General features: G+C 36.9%; 1 protein-coding gene across 1 annotated transcript in view; it reads right to left on the bottom strand.

The window, feature by feature from the left end:
* Positions 1–17,092, bottom strand: part of GBE1 (glucan (1,4-alpha-), branching enzyme 1) — a gene marked incomplete at its 5' end in the record, with an annotated part of 290,260 nt that overhangs the window by 212,757 nt on the left and 60,411 nt on the right. The gene's annotated exons all lie outside the window — the stretch shown is intronic.

Genomic DNA, 17,092 nt, shown 5'->3' on the forward strand with positions numbered 1-17,092 from the left:
TTCCCTTTGCTTCTAAACGATCAGACATTGTTTGCTGAGCAACATTTAATCTTTCTGCAAGTTGTTTTTGAGTTTGACACGCAACTTCATCCAATAATGCTTGTAATTGTTGGCCTTCAAACTTTTTCGGTTGATCTGAACATTGTCTTTCACATTGAAATCATCACTTTAAAGTGTTTAAACCAGTGTTCACGAGTATCTTGAGATGGAGCATGTTCACCATAAGCTTCCCAAAGTATACAGTAACTTTCAGCAGCACTTTTCTTCAAAATAAACTAATGAATTAAAACTTCCCAGAAATGCTTTTTGGGGGGCACGAAGTTTGACATTTTTAAGTGTAAAAATATCTATAATGTTAACACCTTCAGAAAATTTGACATATGAAGTCTTGAAGCTTGCTGTCAATACAACAAAACAGCATACATATTAAATCGCATATATACCAACATATGTGTAACTCCATCTATTGAAAAAAATGCACATTATTAACTGTTACACCTAGTAGAGGGATGGTGAGCACTGTTTATTTTGTGGATAAACCCTTGATGATAAAAACAATACGTTATAAAGAAACTGTTCTGAACATATACATAGAGCAGACATAGCCAATCCATAGAGCCCCTACTAACCCAACCTTTTACTTCAAGATAAACAAACCATCTGTTTGTTTAAAATATTTATTTTGTATCTTTGCCTTCTGTATGTCTACTTTGGAGAAGTGTCTATTTAGGTCCTTTGCCCATTTCTTAATTAGATTGTCTTCCTTTTAAGTTGTATGAGTCCCTTATATATTTTGGAAATTAACCCCTTCTCAGAGTTATCATTGGCAAATATGTTCTCCCATGAAGTAAGCTCCCTTTTCATTTTGTTGATGGTTTCTTTTGCTGTGTAGAAGCTTTTTATTTTGATGTACTCCCATTTGTTTATTTTCCCCTTAGTTTTCTCTGTCCTAGGAGATGTATAGGTAAACACATTGCTACGAGACATGTCTGAGATTTTGCTGCCCAGGATTTCTTCTAGGATTTTTATGGTTTCACCACTTACATTTAAAGTTTTTATCCATTTTTAGTTTATTCTTGTGTATGGTGTAAGTTGGTGGACATACAGAAGGCCAAGAGACACATGGAAAAATGCTCAAAGTCACTGATTATCAGAGAGATGCAAATTAAAATCACAATGAGGTTTTACCTCACACTTGTCAGAATGGCTACCATCAACAACTCAACAAATGACAAATGTTGGTGAAGAGGTGGAGAAAAGGGAACCCTAGTACACTGCTGGTGGGAATGAAGACTGCAGACTGTGCAACCATTATGGAAAACAGTATGGAGTTTCCTCAAAAAAATTAAAATATGGAACTGCCATTTGATGCAGTGATTCCACTTCTAGAAATATATCTAAGAAACCCAAAAACACCAATCATAAAAAATGTATGCACCCCTGTGTTCATAGCAGCACAATTTTCAATAGCTAAAATCTGGAAACAGCCCAAGTGCCCATCAGTAAATGAGTGGATAAAAAAGTTGCTGTACATTTATACCATGGAATACTATGCAGCAGTAAAAAAAAAAAAAAAGGATGTGAAAGTATTTTCACACTAGCATAGGGATTAGTCTACATTTAAAATGTAAAATCTACCTTGCCTTGTAATGTTCTGGTTTACATAGCTATAACTATATTGTGTGTGTGTGTGATTAGCAATATCATGAGATCAAATGGTATCAATATGTGTGCACAGTCTCTTTTGAGGATCCTTACTGTAAACTGTCCTCATGATGTCATGATGAATAATGTCATCTACTAGTAATTGAGATCCTATGAAATACCAAACTTGAAATATTATATAGGCATATGTTTTATATATACATATGCATTTGTGTATATTTAGACATATGCATATAAATATATATACTTTTTTTCATGTTTTATTGACTATCCCTAACAATTAAAAGATATCAGATTATTTTCTGTTTTCCCCAAGTTTATTACTGTCATTGCCAGTTGCTCATAGAAAACAAGTATTCTAAAATCATATTAGGATTTGCAAAAGTTTATCATTTTAGCCAATGGCCATATTTGGCAGTGTTATTAAGAAGTGACAGGAATGTAAAGTAAACTAAAAATGACAGCAGCATCGCATAATGGTTAAGAACACAATCTCTATAGTCAGATGTCCTGGTTTTGAATCCCAGCTCTACCAACTATCAGCTAGTAAACAAGTTATATAATCAGTATGCCTCTATTTCCTCATCTGAAAAATGGGATGGTAATAATAGGACCTGCCTGATAGTGTGTTGTGAGGACCAAATCAGTTATTATTCATAAAGTGTTTAAACCAGTACATAGCATAGAGAAGGGCTATAAAATAAGTAATAAAAGGAAACATTTACAAGAAACAAATCTGATACTTACAGCATAGTTTATGCTAAAAACTCTGCAAAGTCATTCAATGCACATTTTAAATTATAAAATAATTATCTTGCAACCTGCGTTTTTTTAAAGTAAAGAAAATAAAGAGAAACACGGGAAATAAATGGTTCAACAGGTTTCTGGGATCTTTTTTCTTGTGCTTATTGTTTATCTCTGAAGGTGACCTTTATGGGAAAATGTATGTTATTGTTGTCTGAGCTGTGTATGATTAGTTTCTTCATCACACAGGCAAATTAGGAAGGCTGCTGTGGTGCTCAGAAATCATCCGTTAAACAGTGTCAAAATTAATGATAATATTGAATTCCCTTTGTGTTTGAATTCCATCTATCCACACGCAATTATAAATGAGCTATCAAAGAAAGCTACCCATTAACCGTTAATTGATAATAACTTCAGAAAGCAATTCCTATACTGCCATTGGTATCTCACCAACAACCTACTTTCTGCAGAACTTTAGCTGAAAATAAAAAGGGAAAACAAAACTTCACAAACCAAGCCTTTCCTCATCCTGAGTCCTGCCATGAATATTGCCAATGCACAGAAATCAGGCTTAATATTCACAAGCTGGTATATTTAAAGGAGGCAACTGAACTATTACTTTTTCACCATAATTTATTTTTACCTTGAATAAAATACATACAGATATTGTAACAGTACATCCCAGATTTCTACTTCCTTGTGTCAAAAGTGAATATTTTTCAATGTTAGAGTAAGTTTTCAATAAGAAAATGTCAGAACAGAGATGATATGTTCTTCACCCGAAGAAAAATAACACCTAATTATTAATTTGGGATAAGAGGGACATCACCCCAAAACCGGACTATTCTCTCTCCATGGTACTCACCTAAATGACTAAATATTCTAACCTCTGACACATCCCACAGTAAATCCACTTTATGGTCTCCTAACTAACTGGTTCCAAACTATAAGGAAAAAGAATTAAGCACTGCCCATCTATATATATGATGTAAAGAAATTATAAAACAAATTTCAATCTTGATTGAAATAATTACAAGCCCTTATTTGAAGTTTTACATACATTTAATTTATATTCTTCTTCCAAAAAATGACAGCTTGTGATTTGTAAAATATAATGTAATTATTCATAAATAAAATGAGAAAGAAAAACTAGTTACAGTGAAAATGGTCAGAAGGAGAGAAGGGCTGGAGGGCAAGGAGGCAAGATAATGGCACAGAACTCAGGAGTAGGGTGGTTAAGCAAACTTACAAGGAGCTTAATTTTAGGTTTTCTGACAGACAAGAGAAAAGCAGAAACCATGAGATAAAAATAAGCATTTCAAATCTTCATGAGAAAGGCAAACTTTCTCTACTATTAAGTTTTCTAAACAGTAACTCGTAAGGATCTTTATATTAAAAGAAACACCCAAAGCTTAAGACTCATTAAAGTGAGTGCAATTTCCAAACTAATATTCATTTATTTTTACCCTGACATCAACAGTATTCCCCCTATAAATAGCAATTCTATTGGTCTCAAATGCCTAAACTCAAAGAACATAATTTAAAATTATGAACATACAGCTTTATAAATTTATTTCACTTTCTGCATAATATGCACAGTGGCAAATGCACTTATCTGATGGTCCCATCAGTTTCATCAATGCAGTACATAAACACTGATTGACTAGATTCTATTAATTAAAATTACTAGGTCCCAAGGACACAAAGATTACTGAGACACTGTTCCTATCCTCAAAAAGTTTAGTCTAAAGCACATATCATCACAGTAAGTAAGGAGGGAACAGGCTCTAGAGACATTTTTAGCAGAAAGAGTTGTTGGTAAGTAAAAAGTCGAGTTTGAAATTATGTAAAACTTCACCAGAAATAAATAAAACATAAGCTCTACATCAGAGTCTGGGAGTCTGCCTGTCTACAAAAACCAGGGAAAGCCACTCCACGTAAAATGAGTGTCGTCTTGTCCTTTGCTGAGACATGACCAGATAGTATTTGAGAAACTGCAAGTAATTCAGTGTGAACAATATACTGAATTGTTACGCACTGAATGTTTGTGTCCCCCCAAATTAATATGTTGACCCCCCATTGAAAAGGTATTAGGAGGTGAGGCCTATGGGAAATAATTAGGATTAGATGAGGTCATGAGGTGGAGCCCTCTGTCAGGAGAGAGCTGGCTTCCTCTTTCTGCTCTCAGCCATGCGAGAATACAATGAGAAGCTGGCAGTTTATAATCAGCTAAGGGTCCTCACCAGACCTCTACCACACTCGCCCCCGGATCTCAGACTTCAGTCTTCAGCCTTCAGCACTGTGAGAATAAATGTCTGCTGTTTATTAACCACCTAGTCTATGGGTACTTCATTATGGCAGCCCGGGCTGAGTGAGACAGGATAAAAAAAAGCAAAGCTAGAAAGGAGCCCAGAAGCCAGGACATGGGCGGCTTTGTATGATGAGCTAAGATGCATGGATTTCAGCATAGAGGCCAATGTAGTTCAATTCTTTTAAAAAGGAGAAATTGTTATTTAGACATAATCACACACAGGAGCCCAATTATAGAACAGAAAAAGGATTTCCTATTTCAAGAGAGTGCAGGGGAATCAGAAAACTGGCCAGGTCAGCTTCTTAATACACAGTTTAAAAACCCTGGCTATAATCAAACCAGGGTGGGGAGAGCTCATCACAAAGGATTTAAAGACGAAGAATAATATGAGCAGGTTTGAGATCTTAAAATGATGACTAGAGCTATAATATGAAAATGGACTAGGGAAAAATGAGAGCCAGTTATGAGAATAAGACCACTTTAAGAAACTAGTAAGAAATAAAACCCTATAATAGGGCAGATGGTAGTAAAATTTTAGAACATCAGGATGAAGAGAAAATGCAAGTGACTACCAAGAGAAAAAGCCAATTACGTGCAAAGGAGTAAGAATCAAATAATCAGGATTTTTATCAGCAACACTGGATATAAGACAAAACTGTTGTGATGTCTTCAACATGCTAAGAGTAAACAACTTTGAATCTAGCTACCTATAATAAAATTAAATCTTAGACAAAGTGTGAACTAAATAAGGTCTCAAGCCATTGCTAAAAGAACTTGTATAGGATGTGCCATAGGAAAACAAAGTGCTAACAAGTAAGCTGTAGAAAACAGTGATTTCTGACAAGTTTGATTTGGCAGGTGGTACATAGCAAAATGTTGTTATTTTTACCCATTGCATAACTAGAATGACCAGTCAGGAACTGCAGGATACTGAAATCCTATCACAGGCCATGGCACTGTGGAACTCACTTAGGTGTTTATGTGAAATACTGATAAGAATATGTGGTGCAGATAATTCATAATGGTAAATGAGATTTATTGCTTCATTCATAGTTCTTGAATTAAATTGAGAAGGCTAACCCCTATTTTGTAAAACTACTGTTTGGAATTCTCTGCTATTTTTTAGACGGCCTCTTATTCTAAAAAAATAATAACTTTGCTTTCCAGCCTACTTTAGCCTGCTTGAATAATAAGGAAGATAAACTTAGCTGTCTGACCCTGTAGGCCAGAGACTAGATATGCCCATACTCTCAATGTCATGCCAGGTATATTTTTTAATTGGAAGAACTGTGTTGTTTTCAAGGCCACCAGCAAGATAACCACTGAGCACACATAGGCTGGCTCTTTAATAAAAAGGGAAGTTCTGCTTGTATCTCTGCTTAGAATTTGAATTCATTTTCTCTGAGCCCACCGCAGTGAGTGAAGTGTGACTCCAAACTCTCCGAGCACTGCTTGATTATTCCGGTTTTCTATAACAAAATCACCACCATCCAGTAATTTGTACTACTTTATTTTATGAAATCAGAGCAGGACAGCATGGAACCAATAAATGGGAAGTGAGGATATGGAAGGAAAAAAATGTATCTGACAGTAAGTTCTTCTTTCTATGAATCTTTACCAAATAAGAAAAAAAGAGCAACTTTGGGGTCCATTAACAGTGGGTAATTTTTGTTAATTAAAAATAGAAGGCTTCACACTTTTATATCAAAAAGCTCTGACACCCAATTCCAACTAGATGCCCTACAATTCAACTCAATAGTGACACTATCTACCTGTGCTTCTGATAGAAGGCCAGAGATTGGTGGATCCAACAACTCTCTGTCCTTGGGCTCCATCAATTTGCTAGAGTGGCTCACAGAACTCAGAGAAACATTTTACTGACTAGGTCACTAGTTTATTATAAGTGGAAATAACTCAGGAACAGCCAGATGGAAAAGATGAGTAGAGCCAAGTACATGGAAAGGGCAGGGAGCTTCCATAACCTCTCTGAGCATTCCACTCTCCCATCTCCCTGCTCACCACCCAGCAGCTCTTCAAACTCAGTCCTTTTGGTTTTTATGAAAGCTTCCTTACACAGGCATGCATGAATAAATCACTGGCCTTTGGAAATTGGATCAATCTTCTGGCCCTGAAGTCAAGGGGTAGGGACAAAAGTTCTAACTTTACTGATCATATGGCTGGTTCTCCCTAGCACCCAAACTTAGGTGATTTCCAAAGGCCATCTCATTAACATAAAAAAAGACACCTTTGGCCCTAGCCAGTTTGGCTCACTGGATAGAGAGTCAGCCTGGGGACTGAAGGGTCCCAGGTTCAATTCCAGTCAAGGGCATGTACCTTGGTTGCAGGAACATCCCCAGTAGGGGTGTGCAGGAGGCAGCTGATCAATGTTTCTCTCTCATCGATGTTTCTAACTCTCTATTCCTCTCCCTTCCTCTCTGTAAAACATAAATAAAATATATATTTTTTTTTTTAAAAAAGACACCTTTGTTCTCTCACCACTTAGGAAATTCCAGAGGTTTTAGGAGCTCCATGCCAGAAATGGGGTGAAAGACCAAATATACATTTATTATAAATCACAATACCACATAAATGCTCTCTACAAGAGAGAGTATGAGTATTTGAAGAAAATGAGATCAATAAGGGTCAAAGTCCTGAAAAAAGCAGAGGTTAAAGAATACATTGGCCATTATTAAAAATATTGAGGTTTTTGTAGGTAATAAATAATGCAGGATTTAAGAAAAAGCAAAAATGAACATCTGTAAAATTTAGCAATTGTGTTGCCCTACAATGTATTCAGACTAAAATTTCCTGAAATAAATTCACAATTTTGTTTAATTTCCTCATACATCTGACATTTTCATAAATCAATCAATGTAAGTCAAACTGACCAGTGAAGGGGACCAAAAGTTTTGCTACCCCAAAACTATGCCTTTGGGGATATTGATTTTAATGTTAAGCTATTTTTTTTTTTTTTTTAAGAAACAAGACTCAGAAAGGACCTTTGACCCTTCCCCTTTCTTGCCTAAGAGATTCAGATGGAAAGGCCTGTTCCAGGAAGGGAACCCTTACTCACCTTACCTTAGATAAGAAGGCCCCAGGCAGGGGCCAGGTAGCTAGATCCCTCAGTGTCCCATTGTTCAGGGTTGCTTGGCAAGAATATGATTACCCTGCGTGTTCCTCTCTTCCACAGCTACCTATAAATTGCCTATTTCCTTTCTCCTTTCTCAATAATGGCATATAAACCCACCTGCCCAATGTGTTTCAGGTCTCCTATCTTATGACACCCTGGCATGTATATCAGTAGTAAACTTCGCACATTTTTCTCCTGCTAAACCGTCTCTGTTAATTTGACTATTAGCCCAGCTACAACTTAAAAGGTGGGAGAAAAAGTTTTGTGGGTTTTTTTAGTCCCCACGCCACTAATTCTCACACAGAATTGACTGATATTTGTGAAATCTTGCTTTGCTTTATATTCTTTTATTTTCTAATTGAACCCTGACAACCTATTCATTAATCTACATCTATTAATTCCTTCAAGACCAAGCTTAAAATGCTTCTCCTCCCATAATCATTCCCTAACTATTTAAACAGTGATCTTTATTCTTCCCCATACACTTCCCCAATAATCTATTTCTAATCCTTGTCCTCTCTCTGTCATCTTCTCCCTTGGGTTCCTTCATCATCCCATAAATATTTAGCCAAAACTAAAGATAACTAAACCACTTACAAATAAACAAACATAAAAGAAACAAATACATATCCCACATGCTTATTCCTGCTTTGTCATAAACTTCTCAAAAAATATAAGCTTCTTCCTCTACTACCTTCCCAGCCACAGAATGCTAAAGCAACTCCTTTGCTTAGGGGATGTTTCTCCAAGTGGACAATAAATTTAAAGTGCAGGAATTTTATTATTTTATCTTCATCTCTTTGAAGTATGGTAGCTACCATCTATAGTTTAAAGTTAACCCTACTGTTTGGCTTATGTACCTATTTGCTTTGTTTAACAATGGACAGGTTATCTTGATTTTCTGAATTGTATAAATCATCCCATTGGATTGAATGCCTTATTGATTGAATGACTATCCCATTGATTGTGATCTTACTGGTTATCGAAGCACATTCTTCTGTACCTGGGAAACAGGACAGCACAATTACCCTAAATTGTTTTAATGGCCACAGGTGGTGCGTTCCAGCTGACTCAGTGGTCCAGAGACCAGGACAGCACAATTACTCTAAATTGTCCTGACAACTCAGTGGTCAGGAGACCCGAGGGCTCTAGATAATGCGTGATCCGGAGACCCAAAACTGTAATTTAGATAACATGCCTAAATTTAACCCAGGTTACCCAAGGGCTCTAGATAATGTATTTCTGTCAATTCAGTGACCCTGAGACCAGAAACTGTAATTAACATACTTAATTCTGCTTCTGCAATCTGCTTTTTTGAAAACCAGGTTCCTCATTCCAAACCCTGGGATGTAATCAATACCTTTGTGATTTTTGCCTATATAAGTCTGGTTTTTCGACCATCTTATTGCTATGATATTTGGGAATGCCCCCTCATAGTCCCGGATTGCAATAAATGTGACTCTTTAATTCGACTTCTTGAGTCGTCCTTCTGTGATTCGCGGGGTACGTTACAACATCTTCACATAAATCGAGGAAGGATAGTGCAGTGCTTCAAAGTACAAGAAACATAAATTTAAATATGTGTCAACTAAGATATTAAGAAAAGGACCAAATTTGTTAAAGAAATAAATGTAGAGCAAGTTCAAAATATAACACAACTCTCCCACTTTCTATCTCAACCTTCCTCTAGCAAACAGTTAGTTACTCTACACACTGGCAAGTAGTCTGCTTTGGAAATTTACACATTTATGCAGTGTTTCCTATCAACATTCTAGAGAGCTTCAGAAGAAAAGAAAATGAATCAATTAGCAAGCTTTTATTCTTATCTGCAAAGGAAGACCATTTCCTACTATGTTATTGAGGTTCATTAATATTCATATTATATTTTACAAACAAAGAATTATAATCTCTGTGGTAAGAAAAAGTGCATCTAGTTCTAACTATGCATTCGCCCACAAATTAGATGTTTCTGGGTCTTAGAGGCTGATTAAGTTGAACCAGGTATCAGATGAAGTGAGTAAATAATTTTCTGTGGGTCATGGAAAAGAAAATCTTTATCACATATAATAATACATAAAGACATGACAAGCAAGAAATAATCAGTTGGACCAAAATCTTATAATCATGGATTACAATGAGAATGTAATGGTCCACATGAGGCCCTAGAATTATAAAATATTATTCTATCCAGTACATGTACTTTTTTACTTCTTCCATTTAAAGAAGGATGTTTAGAAGAATAAATTTAAAAATGACAAACCTACCAAACCTCTGTTGAAATAAATAAAAGTCAAAAAAAGAAGAAAAAAAGGTATTAACAGAGAATAACAGAAAAGGAGACAAGAGACCAGAAATTTCAATAAATTTTTGCAAGCTAAGAAGTGGTTGGTGGGGGAAGGAACTACATAGACAAGCTACAGGGAAGGCAGAACCTGAAGGGAGCTGGTCAGTTTGCCTCCCAGAATGCCTAGGAGACTCAGCAGCTTGAGGCTGCTGGTACAAAGACTAAGATGCAGTGTCCGAGTAGGTGACTGCAGGCTCTGAAATGGAGCCTTTTCCCACCCCTGTCCAGACAAACATGTATCCCTCCAAAACACCGCTCCCACCCCTCAAACAGGAGCTCATAGGTTCATTCTCTGAAAACCACTGAACTAAGGCTCCAAACCCAGAGACAATGGGCACAGTAGATGGCAGACATGAATCATATTGTGAGACCCTCATCCACTTTCCCTGCCTTTATCCATGGATGCCATTAGCCAAATACAAAGCCCTTCACTCCACACCCTTCCTCCGAAGCCTTGTAGGAAACAGAAAGATCCATCTCTGGAAAAAGTAAATGATCCCAGAGAAAATCCTACACTTACTGCTGTCAATCTAAAGGCTTGCTCACTTTCTGACTACCTAACACGGAAGCTGACCAGGAGCAAAACCCTGTCCATATGCACAGAATCTTCAATTGTCTTTTCCACATCATTCTAAAAGATGGCTGCATAACCATGGATTACCAGGCATCTGAAGAAAGCCTGCATCATGAAAGACAGAGACTAAAAGAAACACAGGAAAATAAAATCGGAATAAAACAGGGTAGGAGGTATGGAAGTAAGAAAAAAAAAAACATCTATAATTAATATTCTCAAAAAATTAAAGTTATCTTGGCCATTTAATAAGGACGGAATCTATGAAAAAGGGAGAGAACAAAAAGAATTATTAGAACTTTTAAAAATATTATTGCTAAAATAAAAGCAGCTGGAAGATAAAGTAACTTTTCAAAGTGGAAAAGAAAGGGAAAATGATGGGCAAATTGAGAAAAAAAAAAAGATAAGAAAATCTAGGAGATCCATTATCCAAATATTAGAAATTCCTGAAATAGTGAACAATGAATGTGGAAAAAAGAAAACAAACAAAAATAATAATAATAACACAAGAAAATATTCCAGAAATGAAGATTAGAGTGCTTATAAGATTACTTTTCTTAAGAAAATATTTAGATACTCATTTTATAACATGCCACATCCCTGCCCAAAACTCTCTCTCTCTCTATGGCATCTTTCTGCCTAGCAATCTCCTTCCAGCACTCAATAAATAGTTTGACTTTACTTAACCAATCTGACCGTTACCTTCTAAAACTCAAACTCTTTCCACAAATTACTTATCTCCTTCCTATTCTCACGGAAGGTCACTTCAATACTTTGTTTTGGAGCACCTTGAAAAATGGGAATGATGGTGTCCATACAAAAACCAAAAGCATATATGGTGTAAGATGATTTGTACAATGTGGATAAAGCTCAAGTTTACTCCCTCTGAATCATTTTTCCCCCTTCTTTTCTCTTCGAACCCTTAGCCTGAGCAGCATGTAGCATCATGGTTAAGAGCATGGACTTTGTTGTTAGACAAGTCTGAATTCAAGCCCAGGTTCTACCACCTGCCTAACCTCTCTAACAATACCTTCTCTCATAGTGTTACCACGAGGATTAACTGAAATAAATGTAAAGTCATCTCCAGTTTTTTCATGTGTCTTATCTAAGAATTGCACATACCAGGTTTTAGGTTTTCTTGCCCCTTTTCTGCCAATCAATTGTGTAGCCTCTAACTATAAATAGAAAAGCAATCTGATCTGATCTGAAATTAATTATGTCACTTCCCAAATTCATATACTGAAGCCCTAACTCTGTGGTCGGCAAACTGCGGCTCTCAAGCCACATGCGGCTCTTTGGCCCCTTGAGTGTGGCTCTCCTAAGCCTTAGGAGTACCCTAATTAAGTTAATAACAATGTACCTACCTATATAGTTTAAGTTTAAAAAATTTGGCTCTCAAAAGAAATTTCAGTCATTGTACTGTTGATATTTGGCTCTGTTGGCTAATGAGTTTGCCGACTACTGCGCCTAACTCATAATGTGATGGTATTTGGAGAGGGGCCCTTCAAGATATAATTAGGTTTAAATGAGGTTATGATGGTAGGGCCCTGATCATGAGATTAGTGCCATGTGAGGACACACAAGAAGGTAGCCTTCCACAAGCCAGGAAAAAGTTCTCACCAGAACCCAACCATGCTGGCTGATCTCATATTTCCATCCTCCAGAACTGAAAAAAAAATAAATTTCTCTTGTTTAAGCCACCCAGTGTATGATATTTTATTATGGCACAACAAGCTTAATACATAATCCTTTGAAAATGTTAAATGTCTGTGAAAGGAGTTTTTAGGGATAAAAAAAAGGCAGGTTTAGGGAGTTTTAGGAATTAGGGGGTTCGTGGGGGAGAACCACAGGCTGCAAAGCTGGGAGCTGCCAGAAAGCACACATTCACAGAACAAGGGGGCTGGGAGCTGCAGAAAGACACACATTCGCAGAGTAAAGAGGAAGGCCACAGGGAGTAGAAAAGCTAAAGGGAGAAGAAGAGGGGACCCCACATGGGGTTTGAGCTCTGAAGCTGCTATAGTGACCAATCAGAGGGATATCAGGACACAAAAACTGCAGACTTTATAAACCTTAGAAAAGAGGGACTTAGTGGGTCTCTCTCCTCATCCCTCCCCTCCTGGGAGTCTGCTTGTTTCCCAATAACTTTCCACCTTTTCCTATACCGCCTTTTGTCTGTGGCTTCAATCTTTGAATCCACCTGGACAAGAACCTGGGAAATAACCTTTGCATCCTGCCCAGAGGAAAACAATGTGTTCTGGTTTCATTTCCGAGTTTCATCTGGTATCAATAAACCTCCGTTGTACTCCATTTTGTTACTGATTGGCACAGCAAAGTTAAAGTACACAAACATCCTGAACATTAAAAAGAAGACAATTCTAATTGCCATTGCGAGTCACATGAGTGTTGTTGAAATAACTGTCTAAGCCTAGAATGGAGTTGCTCCTACCCAGGTTGTCACATCAGCAAATCAAAACCTGGGCAATGCTCCTGGCCCCGTAAATGCTCCGCTTGTCCAGAAGCAGAGCACATCCAGTCAGCCAAGACAACTCCAGGCCTTCTCACCCCAAAGTTGACTATGTGGCCCCGTCAATCAGGTATTTTCTATTTCTCTCCCTTGTGCTTTATTCTTTATCCTACAAACGCTTCTGCCTTCTGCCCCTTTGGCAGTTTGCCAAATGAAGACTGTCCAGTTCATTAAGTGTTAAATACAATTTGTGTTTATAACCTAAATTGTCTTCTTTAATCATTTTTTACCTTAGTATTGGAATGACGAAAAGAGAGAAATCGGGAGTCAGAACAAAAGAAAATGAATTCTAGAGTTTGCCTCTAACCTCCCCTCTGGTTACTTCCCCTGACCGTACTCTTCCTGACCTGAGGTCTCCCCATCCTCCTGAGCAATATTTTACTAGTTAGGACAGGCCCACTTCTCACCCAGCTCCTGCCCCAGAAAGCTGAGCTATGTGGACCATTATCCCCAGAACTCTGACCGCTCACTGAGATTAAACAATTTCGAGAGCAGTGGGGAGAGTGCTAGAGATCAGAATATTTGTTTCTTTTATTCCCCTGGTTACCATGAATTAACTGTGTCCCTCACCAAAGCTCAAAGCTCCTCTTTAGATGGCTGACTCTCCCTCTGAGTTCTAGCAATTGATCCCTTTTTCCTGTGGCCTGGGCGTGGCAATAACGTGGGTGCTACTAAGCCCCCCTGCTCTATCCTTTGAATTTTCCCCTGAGTTCAAGTTTGAAATGTCTTTTGGAAAAACAAAACAAAAACAAAGCTATTCAAACTTTCCAGCTTCCTTTTGGGACCTGAAACAATACAAACACTTTTATTCATGCAGCACCATCAAATTAAAATCTCCTTCTTCCCTCCAGCTAGCTCTCTGGTTCACTTCTAAACATGTTACCAAGTGTTCTTCAATGTCACTGGCCCTCCGCTACTTCCCGTTGCCATCACAGAATGAATAAACTGCTGTCTCATGTTTTACTCTTTATTTTTCAAACAAGTTCACCCCTTACAAATATTTACAATTTAGTACAAGCATCATACATAAAGGATAGCACCTGACATATAACACACACTCAATAATTATGTCAAATTTCGATGAAGCTGCTGAGGTGGGGTTTTGTGTTGTTTTTTTATTTGTTTGTTTTTTGGGGGTTTTTTTAAATATATTTTATTGATTTTTTACAGAGAGGAAGGGAGAGAGATACAGAGTTAGAAACATCGATGAGAGAGAAACATCGATCAGCTGCCTCCTGCACATCCCCCACTGGGGAAGTGCCCGCAACCCAGGTACATGCCCTTGACGGGAATCGAACCTGGGACCTTTCAGTCCGCAGGCCGACGCTCTATCCACTGAGCCAAACCGGTTTCGGCTTGGGTTTTTTTTAATATACGTTATTTAAGGTGTATATTTTTAAACAGTGAACAAGAAATACCTTTCCATAAATTAGTTTGTCTATGCATCTAGAAGAAAAGGTGTTAAATACATGAGTAATATATGCCTGATTATCCTTCAGAAACATAGTCCTTTATTCTTTCCTTATATCTTTAAAGCCTTGAATGTTTAATTTACCTCATAATATTACTTTATTTTTCTGTTTGGTAAACTCACTAAAAAAACATGCAAAGAGCCCTGGCTAGTGTGGTTCATTGTCCTGTGCACGGAAGGGCCTTGGGTTCGATTTCCAATCAGAGCACATACATAATTTATGGGTTCAATCCCTGATCGGGGCACATATGGGAGGTGACCGAATGATATTTTGATATTTCTCTCTCACATGGATGTTTTTTTTTTTTCTCTCTCTCTAATATATAAAGACATATCCTTGGGTGAGGGTTGAGAAAAATAAAACAAACATAAAAAAGAGACATTTAGATGATTATATAAGCAGTTAGGTATCACCTTTCAAATTGTTCAATGGAAAAGACCAGGTGTTTTGCAGAGAAAACAAAGCTATTATTTCAATGATGTTAACGGTTCTTTTTTGTTAATGGTTACCAGATAATTCATAAGAGAAACAGCCTCAAGTGAATTATAAAGGTCAATCCCTTGTGGACTGAAATAAATTGTTAAATTCAATTTAAAACAAGATTTTTAATTACCATGATAATCTACCTAGAGACAACTTCAGATTAAAAGGCCAAAAACCTCCAGTTTGTGGATCTGTATAGAGAATTTAACCCCTACCCCAAAGAAAACATGATGTTATCTTCCCCATAAGTGAAAAATATCACCATATTAACATTATAATAACATCTAAATGTTTCATCCACATTTGAAACATCTAAACACTACAAATAATATTTTGTGCCTAAATTTCCTGTTAATTATCTTCACCGAAAAGTTTAGAGCATAAAAAAATGAAGACAGATTCCACAACAGTCCATTTCATACTTGTTTAACATTTGTTTGCCATTAAACAGATTTTTAAAGCCAAGAGAAAATTTAAAAGCCATATTTATTTCTTATCTGATTATTTTATCTCACATAGTAAAATAAATTCTTGAAAAAAAAAATTAGTACACAGCATAGTATAGAAATCATAATAGTCTTTTGGGGCTGCCATAACAAAATATCACAAACCGGGTGCTCATGAACACAGAAATTGATTTCTCACAATTCTGGGGGATGGAAATCTGAGACTGGAGTGCCAGCATGGTTGGGTGAGGGCCCTCTTCTGGGTCACAGACTTCTTAGTGTATCTTCACATGGTGGAAAGGGCGGCAGATCTTTCTGAATCCTTTTTTGAAAAGCACTAGAAACCCATTCATGAGGGCTTCATCATCAGGGCCTATTCACCTCCCAAGGCCTCAGCTACTAGTACCATCATATCAGGCACTAGGATTTCAACATAAAAAATGGGCACGGGGCTTGGGGAAACACAAGATTCAGACCATGGCAGAAAGTGTAAAAGATTTGAGGTCATATGGGAGAGGCAAATGCCTACCATTATTCCCAATATATATCAATAATCATTAATTCCTAGTAATTATCATTCCCCATATGTAAAAACAACATACCAAAATTAATTCATTCACTATTTAATTCAAAAAGCAGTAATGGTGTCAGAGTTCATAAAATTCTGTAATTTAAAGAAGGCAGAAAAACATCCTCGGCACTTTAAAAAATTAGTAAGTTTAGTTCTTAAAAACACAAATAAACAAAAATGGCCATGAGACCTAAAGTGACAATGAGACCAGTGGTACTGTAACAGTTGCCTTGCCTCACTAGTTCCATAAAATCGGGCTTTATAAACCATAGAAAAATCAAGCTACTTGGTTTATTCCTGAAAAGATTGGACCTAAAAAAGCTGCAACATTCAATAAATATTTCTGTGTGCCTACTCTGTGCCAGACACAGCTCCAGAGATGGAGGATTTATGGTAGTATCAGCAAACAAAATAGCAAAGGCCCCTGCTCTTGTGGAGCTTATACTGACTTGGAAAAGGGATTATTTATATTAAATTTAAATCCCTCTTATTGTATACTGCAGTTACTTTTTCTTCTTTTCACTACAGATTAAAAGGAACCTTGGCTGCCATCCCATATCAAAATGTCTCTTTATTCTAGACAATATGCTCTTTAGATAACTATTATGTGTGGCAATATTTTAGTAATTTTCAGATACACTTATAATTTCATTATTTGTAAAAAAAAAAAATGCCCTGCAAACAAGCATGCAATCCATATTGATTTTAAATATACTTTAATTAACATTGAATTAATGTTGTTAAATAACAAATACCCATAAAAATAATGATTCAGTCACAGGATTTATCATAATAAATGCTATGAATGCTACTGACTGTCTATGGAAGGGA

Source organism: Myotis davidii, unplaced genomic scaffold, assembly GCF_000327345.1.
Source record: "Myotis davidii unplaced genomic scaffold, ASM32734v1 scaffold1071, whole genome shotgun sequence".
Taxonomy (NCBI): domain Eukaryota; kingdom Metazoa; phylum Chordata; class Mammalia; order Chiroptera; family Vespertilionidae; genus Myotis; species Myotis davidii.